The sequence below is a fragment of the Podarcis bocagei genome (genome assembly GCF_964188305.1).
Source record: "Podarcis bocagei genome assembly, chromosome: 8".
Taxonomy (NCBI): domain Eukaryota; kingdom Metazoa; phylum Chordata; class Lepidosauria; order Squamata; family Lacertidae; genus Podarcis; species Podarcis bocagei.
In genome coordinates, this window is record NC_138133.1 from 16,834,884 (window position 1) to 16,851,549 (window position 16,666).

The window sequence follows — 16,666 nt, forward strand, 5'->3', positions numbered from 1 at the left end:
GTATTTAAGTATACTAATCATATTTATAGCATAGTACTACCTATCAGGATGTACCAACTTTGTATGCAATTAAGGCCTTTAAATTTTCACCTGGCTTGTCATTTATGAGCAATTCTCAGAAAGGTCTCCAAGCATATACATATTGGACTGCATCTGCAATGTTTAGATAAGTTATCTGAATGAAGTGGTGAATAATGGCAGTAATAAACACAGAAAGTGTGTGAGAGAGAAGGCTGCCTCTCTTGTGTGGGTTTTCTGTAGTTGATTTGGCATTCAGTCAGTGCTATATCTGGTGGCTTGTTCCACTGGTGACATCTTGTATTAATAAAAAGCAAACCCCATTGTCTCCTAGTGCCTTTCAGGGTGAACTAGCAAAAGCTGTAAAATGTCAGATGCTGATATGAAAGATGATATCTCTCTGGCCTATATGCTCTGACAATGACTCAAATATATTAGAAATGGGACTCCAGCAGGCAGCAGTTCTTCTCAAAGGGAAGGACATCCCAAAAACAGTCCACTAAAACTTCACAAAACTGATGTCTTCTTTCAAGATAGTTTCTTCTGTATTTAAAACAGGGATGAAGTAAAAAGTGAGAAATATGTGGGATGTGAAACACAAGAGCAGTCAAGTACAACATTCCTAGAGTGAACATGTTTTCACATGGGGAGGAATGTTTCTCCAGCCAGCAGGTGAACTTCTGTTTCCTTCTGGGCTGGGACAGACTTCCTCTGCATGTGCCTAGAGGTGGGTGTGGCCTCACCTGTGCAGGTTATGACAAAAGCACAGGGCAGGGCAGCCATCTCTCTATCTTTCACCACATGCATCAAAGAAGCAACATCTGTTTAGCCAAAGATGCCCTCTTGGCTTCCAACCAAGAGAGGACAAAGGGACTTTTTTCTTATGGAATAGTTTCCAAGTGTATGTTACTTTTCTAAGCTAAGTTTGCCTTCTGGGATCCAATTTTGAACAGAATGTGAGTAAACTCTTTTTATGCTTTTGTAGAAGACTGTGTTGTGTCTTATCTTTTATGAGGGAATAAGGGGAAAACACCAGAACAGTTATTATAGAGGCTTTAGCGAGGCTGAGCAAACACATCCACTGCAAGCCTAAAAGAAGGGAATGTTACTCTGCTAAAATTGTGGAACTTGTTAACACAAGTTGGATAAGGATATATCCAGACAATGTGTCCTCTCCTGCATCCCTGAACATTCCCACAAGATGGACAATAAGTAAAAGGTCATTCATTAAGAAAGGCCCATAGCACAGTGTTCAGTGAAGGCTCTAGCCTATGGGTGGGTGGGAAGCTCTTAAACCAAAATGGCTCTGACCTCCAGGGGGAGCAGTCTTATATAGGTTTTCCCCTCCCTTTGTAAGGGCTCATGGGGCAGCATTTTCCCATGAGCCCATTGCACAGAGAGGATACTGGGCAAAGCCTTGCCCACTATTTTTGCAACAATCTATGGACCACATCGAGGGATGCGGGTGGCGCTGTGGGTAAAACCTCAGTGCCTAGGACTTGCTGATCGTAAGGTCGGCGGTTCGAATCCCCGCGGCGGGGTGAGCTCCCATCATTCGGTCCTAGCTCCTGCCCACCTAGCAGTTCGAAAGCACACCTAAGTGCAAGTAGATAAATAGGTACTGCTTTATAGCGGGAAGGTAAACGGCATTTCTGTGTGTGGCACTGGTGCTGGCTTGCCAGTTGCAGCTTCGTCACACTGGCCACGTGACCTGGAAGTGTCTTCGGATGGCGCCAGCTCCCGGCCTCTTGAGCGAGATGAGCGTGCAACCCTAGAGTCGGTCACGACTGGCCCATATGGGCAGGGGTACCTTTACCTTATGGGCCACGTCGCCGCTGGGCAAAGGCATTCTGCAGTTATGGGGCACAGAACAGGGCATATAATACAATAAAAATCAAACAAAGCTAATGTCTAAAAAGAGCAAAGTAATAAAAAGGAAAATAATGGAGAGAGAGAGAGAGAGGAAAAACAAAAAAGAAACATACCCACATAAATACAAAATTTTATATTCTATCAACCTTCTTCAATTCACCACCTCTCGCCTAGTATACTGTATACAGTGGTACCTCAGTGTACACATGCTTCATGTTAGACACTTCATGTTACAGACTCCGCTAACCCAGAAACAGTACCTCAGGTTAAGAACTTTGCTTCAGGATATGAACAGAAATTGCGCGGTGGCAGTGCGGTGGCAGCAGGAGGCCCCATTAGCTAAAGTGGTACCTCAGGTTAAGAACAGTTTCAGGTTAAGAACGGGCCTCCAGAACGAATTAAGTTATTAACCTGAGGTACCACTGTAGTTCTGATTGTCTCACCAAACAAAGGCATGCAAGCAAAATGATCAAGGGGCTGGAGCAACTCCTCTGTGGGGAAACGCTGCAGCATTTTGGGGCTTTTAGTTTTGAGTTTAGAGAAAAAGTGAGTAAGAGGTGACATGACAGAATTTTTAAAAATGACGCACGACACAAAGAAAGTAGGCAGATAAAAGTTTTTCTCCCTCATGGACATCCAGTGAAGCTAAATGTTGGAAGATTAAATACAGTTAAAAGATTCCATTAGCTACAGGAGATGACGACGATAAGAGAATGGCAGATAAAGCTGGTCGAATACGCTGAAATGGCTAAATTGACACACGGAATTCGCAATCAGGACGACAAGAAGTACCAAAAAGAATGGGGTAAATTTATGGTTTATATAAGTGAGAACTGTACAAATATGAAAATGTTGGCAGGATTGAAGTAAATCTTACGTCATGGTGTAATTTTTTAATTAAAGAAACTGTGAATTATGGATTGGAATAGGAAAACTTGTGGAAGGGAAGGACGGAAGTCAACGGCTCTATGGAGCATAAAGTAGGATATATGTAATAAGAGTTGATGTTTTTGTTGGTTGGTGTTGGTGTTCTTAAATCGCAATAAAAATCATTAAAAAAAATACAGTTAAAAGAAAGTATTTATTTCACACAGCGCATAGAAAAACGATGAAACTCCCTCCTATGGGAGGCAGTGATGGCCATCAATATGGATGGCTTTAAAAGAGGATTAAAGAAATTCAAGGAGGATGTGGCTACAAAGGGTACTAGGCCTAGTGGCTATGCTGTCTCCTTTGGAGGTAGTGTGCATTTGAAAACCAGTTGCTAGAAACTACAGGAGTTTCTTGTTCTTGAGTCCTGTTTGCCCGTTTCCCATAGGAATCTAGCTGGCTACTATGAGAACAGGACACTGGGCCAGAAGGGTCTACTGGCCTGAAGGTAAAGGTAAAAGACTCCTGGATGCTTAGGTCCAGTCAAAGGTGACTAGGAGATTGTGGCACTCATCTTGCTTTCAGGCCAAGGGAGCCAGCATTTGTCCACAGACAGCTTTCCAGGTCATGTGACCAGCATGACTAAACTACTTATGGCACAATGGGACACCGTGATGGATACCAGAGTGCACGGAAACACCATTTGACTGGACTTGACCGTCCAGGGGTCCTTTACCATTACTTCTACTGACCTGAAGCATCAGGCGCTTTTTATTTTTATTTTATCCAGGTATTAAACAGGCACTTTGAATAATGGATCCAACATACTACCTGACAAGAATTTTATGACTGAAGCTTTAAAAGGAGTTCAAATTCCTTTATGTGGAAACTGAAAGCAGATTCCTAGAATACCCTTATCTCAACTAACCTGCAGTCAAAGGGGCATTGTTAATCCCTGACCTCAACTGGAAACCGATGACTTCAAAAGTATTCTTATATGCATTTCTACAGGGCATGAGACATTGAACTGAAATGGATTTGAGGTTACTCGGTATTTTGCACGAGTGAACCAGAAATGGAATGGGGGGGGGAGAGAGAGATAACAACACTACCAAACCACAATGACAGAATTGCGTGGCAAGGTTATTTGGTGGCATGCAACACCGTCATCATATTTCTCTAGCCTTTTCAAACACTGCCTGAGTTTCCCATCATGCTGAAGTGATTTTTAAATGCGTACGCCTCCATCTCATAATAATTTACACGTCCCTGGCCTTGAACTAAATGTTGTCTCCCTCTGCTTGTAACCTGCGTATTCCTCTTGTGCTGATTTATAACAGCTTCTAAATACAGACTAGAAGTGGCTTGTCATTCCCCCCCCCCCGCCTTTCGCCTGAGGCTGTTGAATTCCCTGCCACTTCGATATCCCTGTTTGAAGACATTCTTGTTCTCTGGAGCGTTTCAGGCAGTCCTATTTAGTTTTGTGATTTATTCTCCTGTACGTGTACCTTCAGATGCTCTCCACGGAAGGTGCTTTATGAATGTGTGTTGCATTATACCGTACAGCTGAGTGGCTTATGGCTGGGGAAGTGGGAATTCTCTGAGATCTGAAACTCAAACAGCAGCAGCTATCCGTCATTCTTCTCGCTAGCTGTGTGAATATCTGATGTGCCCAAGGGGTTAAAAATGTGGTCACAATGGCTCAGTTTTATGACTCAGACATATATCCATGCAAGGGTAGGGATGGGGTTATTTCCATGTGGTACACTTCAAAAACCCATCCAGTGCAGTGAATGAGAATATTCTCACAAACATGTATCTTGCATGAATGCAAAGGCGAATCCATAGATGTTGGGCATTTATTTATTGAAAAGCATTTCTAAACTGCTCAGTATTTTAAAACCTCTCACGTCGTAGACAAAACTATGGCATAAAAACAAGAAAACAGTATCAGGGTGTGAACATTAAAATGGTGTGATAAAAACAGAAACTCAGTTATAAACAAAGTGCAGTCTAAGGGGTTGGGAAAAACCTGGGCAAAAATATAAATTCATAAAAGACATCAGAAACGTCTGATACATACAACAGGTGGAAGGGCATTCCAGACTGCATGGAGGAATAGCAGAAAATGCCTGTTTTCTTTTCTTTTTTAAAAAATAAATTTTATTAGTATTTTCCGCACAACAACAACAACACAAAAGATATCTGAAAATAACAATACACAACACACAAAAATCAACATTCGAAAACTAAAGAAAGCAACAACAACAACAACCAAAAACAAATCCATATCTTACAAGTTAATATTATAAACACTGAAACAACAACAAGAAGACATTGACTTCCACCAACCCCACAGCACCTCCTTTATCTCTCATTGTGTCTTCCTGTTTTCTTTATCATCTCTATCCTAACATCTAGATATAAATCCCTCTTTCATATCCTTTCACTTCACAAGGTTATTCCAGACTCAGCCAGATTTCTGTCCTCGAACCTTGACTTTTGTCTTATTATGTCTGTCAATTTGGCTAATTCTAAGTATTCTGAAAGCTTACATAGCCACTCTCCCCTAGTGGGTAACTGATTCCTTTTCCAGTACTTAGCCACCAGGATTCTTGCTGCAGACGTTGTGTATAAGAAAAAATTAGTTTTCTCTTTTGGAATATCATCATTTAAAATTCCTAAAAGGAATTCCTCTGGCCTTTTACTATATGATATTCTTAATATTTTCTTTATTTCTTCATGGAAAATGCCTGTTTTAAGGTCACCACCCTGTGATATTCTGTAAGGCAAGGTGCCATGAGCAAAATTTCCTGTTGATCTAAGTGGTTGACAGGTCTACTATACAGGTACATGCAGTAGCCTGGTCCTAAGTTGTTATGTTAGAAATAAGACCTTGAACATCATCTAGAAGTTGATTGGCAACCAGTGCAGTTTCTTCAGTAGAGGTGTAGTATGTGTGCACCCAAGTATGTCATGTGTCAGGGAACTGCCATCGGAGGCAGAGGGAGAGGGAGGGCTCCAGAGGGGTTCCGGAGAGTGTCCCGGGAGGGAGAGAAGCAGCACATCTTCTGGGGAAAGAAATCAGCGTAACACCAGTGGAGAAGGGGGGCAGATGGGGGAATCGGCGAGGTGGCTCCAAGACTCTTCGCCGGGAACCAGTGGGGAGAGCTCGGGTCCTCCGATGCCCACACCCTCCCTGCGCAGAAGGCTTCCGCGCAGGGAGGTTAGGCGGAGACTAAGCGTCAAAGAGCTTCTTTGCTGGAAGAAGTTCAAGAAACGCCCACTAACGGATTCTGCCAGTGATTGAGACAGCCACGGGCGCGTGGCTGTCCAGACAGAAAGGGTTCACTCAGGCAACCAGCCAAGGGTGGCGATGGTTTACACACAAGCAACCCCTAGAACCATTACATCATGTCACATATCATATGTGTTTTATTTTAAAACACTGAATTTAGAATATGGATCTGTATTACGATACATGTTTTGTGTTTCAAGCCACCTAGTCGTGACCAGGATTAGCCAATGAACAAAATTAGCAGATGATGATAATGATGCAACCGTGGAATTCTGTCTTTGTGAATTATGATATGAACCAACCTCATCCACCACTTCCAGACTAATGCACAGATGAGAAATTAGAGTTGTGTGCTTCACTAATGTTTGGGTGTAGCTTTTGGCTTAAGGAATGTATAAAATGCATTTAATATAATTACTCTCTGTCATCTTAACCTACCTCATAGACTTGTTGTAAGGATGGAAAATGCCACATTTCCCACCATTAGCTCCATTTGGAATAGGACATAAAATAAATATATCTGCTTACTCATTGCGCATTAAGCCATATATGGTTGGGATTGTGTTGGTTTGGGGCTACTCAAGTGGATTGGGTGTTACTAGAGCTTTTTTCAGTGAAAACTCGCCAGGACTCAGTTTGGGCACCTCTCAGGTGAGCACCATTGCCATTATAAGAGAACAATGGAGAAGTTAATGGTGTGTTCTGGCACCTCTTTTTCTAAAAAAAAATATAAAAAAAAATAGTACTGGGTGTTACCTAATTTATGACCCTATGAATGAAGCAGATTCAGTGACATTGATTAAGAAAACTTCCTGACATGCTTCCTAACTAGCAGAATGTATAGGATTCTGGACAAACCAGAACATTTATTTATTTATGATCAATATTGTTCCATGCATCCAGACACTGTATGTAATTCTGTGTACTGTACTTTTCTGTATATGGGCATATTCATGCTTTGTATTTTGGTTCATTTAACTTAAATGTATTGATAACACATCTATGTTTGTTGTACAGTATTTACTTTTATTTCTCAATAAATCTTACCCCCTGCACAAACTATTTTACGTACTGTACCAAGTTTTCTAAAAATGCATGTAGATTATGTCATAACAAGGGAAATTCAAAGATGGTGTATTAAGATATTATGAAGAACAGTACGTCCCAGTTGTTCCAAGTCACAATTTCCTCACCTTAGACAGACTACACAATACTGAGGTACATGGACTTATGGTCTGACCCTGTTTAAGACAGTTTCCTATTTTCTTGTCAACTTAACTTTACTCTCTAGCTGCAAAATCAAATCCATCTTTTAATTCCTCATTTTACTTGTTTTCTCTTACTCACACATTCTCGAAGATGCCTATGGCATCAATAGTTTTACATTTTCCAGTTTCCAACATTGTTGACTGACAAAAATGGCGGGGGGGGGGGAAATGAGGAAGATGAATAGTCTCAGGGTAAACTGAACCCTTCTTAGTACAGATCCTCTTAAATTTCCTTTGATTTGTTGGGGTGTTGTTTTTCTTGTAAAGTGTGAGAAAACCTCACATTTTCCTGTAGCTGTGGATTGCTGAAGAGATATGTCTCAAGTTTATTTCTTCTTCTTTGCCAGTTCCAATTTAGCTGCCAGTAGTAAATATGATGTGATATGATTTGATACAATATATGAGCTCCTCTTTTCTTATTTTGGTGCAATCTCTCTCCCCAACGCTTTGTGGTTGCCTTCTCTGGGGAGACAACTAATAAAAAAGGAAATAATTGAAGACTACGGCTGCTGGCCTAAGAAAGACTTCCTAGAGAATAGTCAAGCAAGTCTCCCTCAGGCAGAGCAGCAGCCAAGCAATATAATGTATTGGCAAAAGCATTATAATAACTTGAGAGTAGTTTCTTTCTCTCCCCCCCCCCTTTTCAGTTCCTTGGGAAAATCTACAAACAACCTCCTACCCATGAGATTATATGGCAGCTTTCCCCAAGCTGATTACTACCTGGAGTGAACTACAAGTTACTGTGTTTTATAATAGCTCAGTTACCTGAAGTTGCTGCATCATCTATATATCCTCTGTTTGTTTTAGCTATTCTTCACCACAGCTGAGGAGTTTTTAAGGAGCAGTATTTGCCTGCCTTGGCTGTAATCTCTTCTGTTTGTCACTGTATACTCTTTTGTGACTCTTGCACACACAATCTCTCTCTCTCTCTCTCTCTCTCTCTCTCTCTCTCTCTCTGTGTGTGTGTGTGTGTGTGTGTGTGTGTGTGTGTGTTTGATCAGCCACTGTATTTTTAAGAGCATTTTTGGTAGTTACTTCCTTATAACTCACCATAAAGAAAAACATGGTTGGTTTTCAGCTGTGGCTTGAAACAGCATGGATGATACAGCATTGTTCTGTATTGTCTCATCTGACTGCCAGTGGCTCTCAAGTCTCTCAGAACCTGATGGCAAAGCCCTCTTTCTATCTCAGGAAGCAATCCAAGCCCAAGATCCACTGGGATTTTTTTAAGATCCCATGGATCTCTAGCTCAAACAGCCAATACCTGGCATAGCTATGCTAGCATAAGTCTCACATTCCAGCTCAGCTGAAGATATACCGGCATACCTCTCTCATCCCAGCTCAAAATGAAACTGGAGCCTGGCAGTGTCTGCTGTTTATATTGACAGAAGCACCAGCTTCCCAAGTCTACCTACAAAAGAGGCAATAAAATTGCTGAGTGGCTGAGTTTGATGGCACAGAAACCTCCATTTAAAAGGTTTATCTTCCTCTTGGGTCAAAAAGACCTAGGCACAGGAGCTCAGCAGCAGAACGTCTACAAGCTTTAATGGCTAAAAGCTGGAATTCATTTTGATAGAAATCCACTAGGAAAGTTTGAAGTTATAAAAAGTGAGCAAGCAAATCCAGTCTTCCGGGGAGATAAAGCATTTCCCAGAAAACAAAAGCTTGCAGTCAAACTACGCATTGTAATAAACATGTGCCCCAAATGGTGACCATGTGTTTAATTCACCCTTCTTCTCTCAGAATGCCTGAAAGAATTGACCATGTGTTGTGAAACACACATTAGTCTGCATTTCCTCACCCACACTCTGCATCATTGGCTGCAGATGGTGATGGCCGTGGTGGTGGTGGGGAGAACTTCATGATGTCACAACATGAGGTAAGTTCTGCTAGGCATTATGAGTGAAAAGAAGGAATCAGACAGCTGCTATCTCTGGCAACTCCTACACATTTGCTGCAATGTCAAGTTGGCTGACATTTGTGCGTAGAAATTGCATTTTTATTCAGTTGTTTACTTCCCAAGGCCTTTATTTAGGGATACAGAACCCTGTCCAATTAATTTGTCTAATCTTATGAAAGCTTTTTTTTTGGGGGGGGGCTTCTCTAAATTATTCAGGCAATTCATCTGAGGACAGAACTCCACATTTGCTTCAAATTGTCCCTTTAGGATGGGTATTTTCTCAAAATATTTGAATTTGCAGATGTTTTCCCCTTAATCTTTAGATTTCTGCAATGAAGTTGTACATGCTCAAAACCTTGACTGTGAACAGCATTTGAATGTATAATTTTTAATTCCTAATAATTAAAAGGAATCTAAACTACATTTCTCGAGTGACCAATGCCGGCAATGAACATGCTACAAAGTCTTCACTGAACAAATATGGCTGAACTCCATAAACTATGGATTTTTCTTCCCCTTGGTTAGTGGATATAGACCCACTCACCCCTGCCAAAAAAACCCCATCCACTTACCACAATTCATGGTTTCAGGAAAAACGTAGAAATTCTATTTCATATCCATATGGTATTTTATTATTTACTTTAAGCTGCCCAGAGAACTTTATGCTATGGGTAAGGATGGACAATTCTGCCAGTTTTGATTCCTCTTAGTTTCTCATTTTTCCAGTCTTAAGTTCAGTTCTCCATATTTCCACATCAATTTGCTTTAAAAAGGGGGAAAAAAAGGTCATCATGAAAATTTCTCAGCATTTTAGTGTGAATTTCTTCTAACATGCATATTTTTGCAAAGTAATTCTCCCTAACATAATGGATTTTTGTGTGTTATAGTTACTAATATTTGTACTTGACTACAATGCATTTTGTACACATTGCTTGGCTAGAGAAGTGAATTGCAAAATTCAGAGAAGTGCAAATTTCAAAGGATGGCTGCATATTGTTTCAGAAAGTGCAAATTTGGGAGGTTTGTGTTTAAATGTGAACAGCATATTAATGCCTATTGCCATTTCCCCCCATATTTAGCCTTGACTGCTCTTTCCCCTCCTCTTCGGTCCCCCGCACATCTTGATAAATTTGCAAAAGTGTTCAGGGGTGGTGGTGAATGAGAGACTGTGGAAGCTGAGGGGATTGGTACCCAGTCACTAGGAACCAATGCAAAATTCTGAAATGTTTCACCTTTCATGAAAAAATTCCAGATTAAAGATGGCAACCCTAGACTACACTTGCAGCATCACTTGTTAAAGTCTCTTGAGCAGCCAGTCTACCGTCTTTTTGCATGAGATTTGAGAAGATTGCTCTGACTCAATTGACAGTACTCAGCTAAAAGGCCATTCATTTTGCTTACAGCATCTCCTTATACCCCAGTCACTGTAAACATCCCAGATATGATGCCTTTACTTTATATAAGAAATGAAAGTCCAAACTGCTGTTGGGTTCATAGTTCTTATTCCTACAGGCCTCCAGAGATAATTCTGTTTTAAGCTGTTGTAAGTCAACAAGCTTCTGGAAGAGATATTGCTGAAGTCACTTAAGAAATACTGGAGCTAGCTCAGCCTAAGCGACAAGGAGAAAGGTTGATAAAAGTGATTCAGATAGTCCAGGGAATGAATGTTATAACTGAGTACAGTTCCAGTGCACTGTGTTATATTAAAATGTGACTTTGATCCATAAAGAGAGAATCATAGCTCTCCTGGTATATAGCTTTACAGGAACACCAAGACCGAATTGTTGGGTTTACAGCTTAAACAATGCAGAAAATTTCATTTCAAGTAACCCAGGGCAAAGATCGCAGTCTGGAACATGTTCAGATTTGTCACTTCTTCTTCTTACTCCTGTTCTTGAAATTAAAAGCATTGTTTTATGGTTTGAACCATTCACCAGGTACTTGTTTAAATTCCTTGCGTGTCCCTTTCTGAGGGCAAAGGCAAGCACAAAGAAAGAAAGAAAAAGAACAAGACTTCAATGCTACCAACAGAAAATAGAGTAGTAATGTAGGGAGCGATGCTAAGTATGGGAAGCTTGCATAATTTACACTAGTGTAAGTACTCCAGATCCAAACTCTGTTTGGGAGTGGCACTACTGCTGCTGGAGGTTACTTTGGCTATTGTGTGCTACTGTAAAAAGGAAATTAATAACAAACCATTTAAATCGCAGGGCTTTCTGTAATTTTACTGCTAAAACAGCACTTCATTTTTATTAAATTGCAACTTACTTTACATTTCCTTTGATAAGCTGGAAGGAGTGGACAGGAATCTAGTGCTTGTGATTCGAGGACCCGTCCCCCGCTTGGGAATAATAAAGACACGTGGACACAGTATATTAGGTTAATGGGCTAGAAAAGGCCACTTTCATTGATTACAGCATGTGAGAAGGTATTGAAAATCAGCAGCACAATGGCGGAGAGAGCTGGCACGGCAGCATTTGAGCGGCTAGACCACGCCCCCGTGGTGTCACCCGATTGGGTGCCCAACTGGGAGGCGTGGCACGCCAGCGATGATGTCAGGGCAGGGGGCAGAACGCCCCTTGCGTGATGCGGGAATTGGCTCCTGCTTACAATCCCTCCCCTCCGCAAGGAGGAGAGGCTTTCTTCTCATGAGTGTTTTATGTAAAATGCACATGGATGCATTACTGTCACACCTTTATTTTCCGTTCGGACATCCCTGAGGGATTAACTAGCTACTGTTGGGAGATAAAATGCTGGATCTTAGTCTGATCCACTAGGCAAATCTTACATTCTGTCATGGGCCAGGTGTCAGCTTCATCTGCTGGGCAGCAGCCTGAAGGGGAGAAGGCAGAGAGGGTGGAATGACTCCAACTGCAGCTGATTAGTCTACAAGGACAAAGGAAAAGGCGCTGATGAGAACCAGCTGGCTTCAGTCTTCTTAAGCAGAGCTTCCAGCAGCAGCCAGATGTTGGAAACAATGCTTGCAGTTCCTTGCCACTTCCTGCTTGTCTTGACCCCATGATCATCAGATTCCCTGACTCCTGGACCACCTGGCAACATAGATTGCTATTCTCCCTATGGACCTGACATAGTATGCTGACTCTGTTTTTAGGCAAGTACACCTCTGGAGACTCTTCTAGTCTGGTCTTCCACTCCACTGAGCTCTGCACATTGTTGCTCAGCAACAAGACTACGACACATTCTCCTTTTCACAAAGACACATTACATGTTTGACCTTTAAGCCAATGCCTTATTCAGCTGACATTTGCCAAACAGTTGACTGTCATAGAAAACAGCAGTTCCCATATGAATTTCTTCCCTCCCCTAGTGATATCTGCATCGTTATATCATGATGTCCTGGGTTTTCCTGATTCTGCTAGTGCCAGGCTCCAGAACCATTGGCCCTCCGCATGTTGCTTGACTACAACTTCCATTATCACTGGCCATTGGCCATGCAGGCTAGGGCTGATGGGAATTAGAGTCCAACAACTTCTGGAGGGCCACAGTTTGCCCAAGTCTTCGGCTCATGGAATCCCTATGATGTGGAGTGGGGGACATAGACAATTTAATGATGCCAGCAGATTAAATAAGTTGCAATTACAGAAGGACATGTACGTCTACTTACTTTTTATGAGGTGGGTGGGTAAGCAGACTAGTTTCTAACTATTTTAATGAGAAGAATGGTGTGATACATTTTGCCTTGTATCTCAGGATCTGATAATTATGGTTCATCTGGGATGTGTGTCAACTCTCCTCTTGCACCCTGTGGATGCCCAGAGCAGTGGTTTTTCCAACTTGGATCTCCAGCTGTTTTTGGACTACAACTCTCATTATATAGCTAGCAGGACCAGTGGTCAGGGATGATGGGAAATGTAGTCTAAACAGCTGGAGATCCAAGTTGAGGAAACACTTGTCTCAGGCCTCCTGTTACTTATGGCAGCCCCATCTTTCATGTCCTGCTTCATCTTGGCCTCTGTAGGACTTCTTACTTGGAATATACCGTACATCTAGCCAAGTATAATGTGATTTCCTTTCAGATATCCTTTGAGTTGTAGAAATAAACAAGCAAGTGGCAGGTCAAACATTTATGATCATGCTACACCTCAGAGAAAGCCCCTTTTGTAGCTCTGTACATTTTCTTGATGAAAAGCTTATAAAAATTGTGCATTCCCCCCCGAAGATATCATAAAAGATGTATAAGCTACAGCTTTGCCTTCAGCATTATTCTGGACCACACCCCAGGGCAAACTATGCATATGCTTGTCTGGCATATTCTAAAATTGATCCTGCCTACTCTCCTTGACAGCCCTTCTCCTCGTCCCCCCTACACTAGCTTTTTTTGGGTATGGAGAAGTTCAGGTTCTCTTGCCAGCATAAGCTCCTCATTTTGTATGCTTATCCTATAACAGGCTCTCAGGGAATGCACAACCACCATCCAATTCCAGGCAAATTCAAGGGCTTATTTGGTTGACTGATAACATTCATGTGTTGCTTTTCTTCTTGAAGACATCAAGGCAGCATAAAGCTAGATCCACAATGAAGTTCAGTGAGCTGGATCCAGAATGTCCCTCTGCAGGGGGTCCCACAGGTGGAAGGACCAAGAGCTGAAAATCACCTGTCCCACACACCCCAAAAACTTTTCTGAGGGTCCTCAAACCCCATAGATAATCTTCATAGGAGCCTACAAGAGGAAGGAACAGTTGACATAAATCATCTCTGCTCTTTCCTTTCTTCCAATGGGAGCATCACATGAGTGGAGTTCCTTTAATTTCAACCCATAAGTACTTCAAACTGAAACACAACTACATGTGTATTTCAAACTGAAACACAACTACATGTGTAGCTGACCAAATGAATTTGCCTAAAAGGATATTTCAAGGCGAATCTAGGGATTTTGTTCAGGCAAAACATCTGAGAAATATCAGAGGGCACCCAAAGAGATTCATAAGTCTGGCAAAATCTCCCAGGACAAGCCTATACATGCTTAAACTGAACCTATGAAACAGCCTTATGCTTAAGGATCATTGTGGAAGTGCCTGCTTTGAGTTGGAGCAGAATGATGTTATTCTACCTAATGAGTGTAGCTCACCTAAATTCAGCAGTGGACCTTGGAAACCAGAATGGCTTCCACAAATCACTCTGATTCTGTGAGAGTAAAATAATGAGAACATTTTTCACTGTATCTGACATCTTCAGGATGTGAAGAGGATCGAGGGCAGCTTTTGTACTGCACTGCAAACCCCACCTGAACCTCAGTGAAGCTTAGACTGAGCAATAGTAATGCAATCTTACTAGTCTTCTATTTCTGAATTGCAGAGGTTTGGGGCAGGGAGGCAAAGCAACCTCTCAATGTATGTGTTGAACTGTTTGTGTAAAACTATAAACGTCTAAATGTAACATGTAGATGGGGTCTTTTCTGCACCACGAGGTGAATGAGACACCATTCTTGTACAAGAATAATTCATTTTGCTTGCTACCCATTTCTTGGTTATTAGTCTCTGCTAGACAACAAACCTCTCCTTCACTGGGGGGTTTTAAATAGAGGTTGGATGGCTGTCTGCCACAGATATTTTAGTTGATATTCCTGTATTACAGAGAGTTGGATGAGATGACCCTCAGGGTCCCTTCCAACTCTGCAATTCTATGATTCTATGAAATGCTTAAGTTGCCATGGAATTAAGCCGAAAACAGAAATTGGATGAGTATGTAGAGATTTCTGTTCAGGACAAATACCAGAGGGATAAAATGAGGTTGTGTAACCCATGTGGGTGGCGCTGTGGTCTAAACCACTGAGCCTCTTGGGCTTGCTGATCAGAAGGTCGGTGGTTCAAATCCCCGTGACGGGGTGAGCTCTTTTTGCTTGGTCCCAGCTCCTGCCAACCTAGCAGTTTGAAATCACGCCCAAAAGTGCAAGTAGATAAATAGGTACCACTTCGGCGGGAAAGTAAACAGCATTTCTGTGCACTGCTCTGGTTTTGCCAGAAGCAGCTTAGTCATGCCGGCCACATGACCCGGAAACACTGTCTGTGGACAGGCGTCAGCTCCCTCAGTCTGTAAAGCGAGATGAGCGCCACAACCCCAGAGTCATCTGCAACTGGACTTAACTGTCAGGGGTCCTTTACCTTTACCTTTTAACCCTAGCAGTATTTTTTCAAGCATCTGCAAAAGTTCCTAGTTCATAGGAACATAGGAAGCTACCTTATGGTGAGTTAGACAATTGGTTCATCTAGTTCAGTATTGTCAGCAACGGTTGGTAGTGACTTTCCAGGATTTCAGATGAAGGACATTCCCAGCCCTACCTTCCCGGACAATAATTTCCATCACACAATCTCATGCCAGCAGAAAGCATGGGGTTTTTTTGTCAATGGAACCTTTGGCTTCATTAATTGTTTGCAATATAATTAATTGCTATCATTATGTCAATAATTGTTTGAGGGCAACCCTTTGCTGCTCAACTGGGAACAGCTGATATATGATCACCCACCTGTTGAGTCAAGAGCTTCCCTTTGTGTGTGTGGATCAGAAGAGCTACAAACAGAGCATGAAAGGCTACGAGTGCACAGTGAATCGAAAGAGAACTCTATCATTTCCGTCACCCTTCCTCCCCCCCTTTTATTAGTGTATGTTCTCTTAGCCACTGCAGCAACCCAGATATGAAATTATGAGCTCTTGTGGTTGACAGGATGGTCTCTCGTGATTGTAGTGGAGGAGTTACAACATTTTGCTCTGCTTTAGTTTATTTCCCTTTGTATTATATATAATATTTTTTTATATAAAATATAGATTTCCCTACCTTGTCTCCCCACAGCATTCAAGGCAGGTCCCAAATCTGTAGAGCAAAACATAAAATACACAAGGTACAATTCTAAATAATGCCAGTTGCTCACTTGAGCTCCTGTATAGTGTACATTTATTGTACATTTTTGTATCCACTTATATTAATGTTGCTCACTGCTTCAGGAGTCTTTGGGCTAAAAAGCAGAATATAAATAAACCATCCTATAAACAGGTCTCATCAACAGCAGTTTTAAAAGGTAGTCTGTCAAACTGAACATGGGAAAACATTTACACTTGTAATATAGGTGGTGCTGTGGTCTAAACCACTGAGCTTGCCAATTGGAAGGTTGGCGGTTTGAATCTCCACAACGGGGTCAGCTCCCGTTGTTTGGTCCCAGCTCTTACCCACCTAGCAATTTGTAAGCACATCAAAGTGCAAGTAGATAAACAGGTACCACTCCGGCAGGAAGGTAAACAGTGTTTCCGTGCGCTGCTCTGGTGTTGGTGTTTCGTTGTGCCAGAAGCACATGACCCAGAAAAACTGTAGACAAACGTCGGCTCCCTCGGCCAGTAAAGCGAGATGAGCGCCACAATCCCAGAGTCATTCACAACCGGACTTAACTGTTGGGGGTCCTTTAAAGGTAAAGGGACCCCTGACCATTA

General features: G+C 41.9%; 1 long non-coding RNA gene across 1 annotated transcript in view; it reads left to right on the plus strand.

The window, feature by feature from the left end:
• Positions 1-16,666, plus strand: part of LOC308594071 — a 38,916-nt gene that overhangs the window by 11,210 nt on the left and 11,040 nt on the right. The window contains exon 2 of the long non-coding RNA XR_014011290.1: positions 9,070-9,205. This is a non-coding gene — a long non-coding RNA (uncharacterized lncRNA). The remainder of the gene's footprint in view (positions 1-9,069; positions 9,206-16,666) is intronic.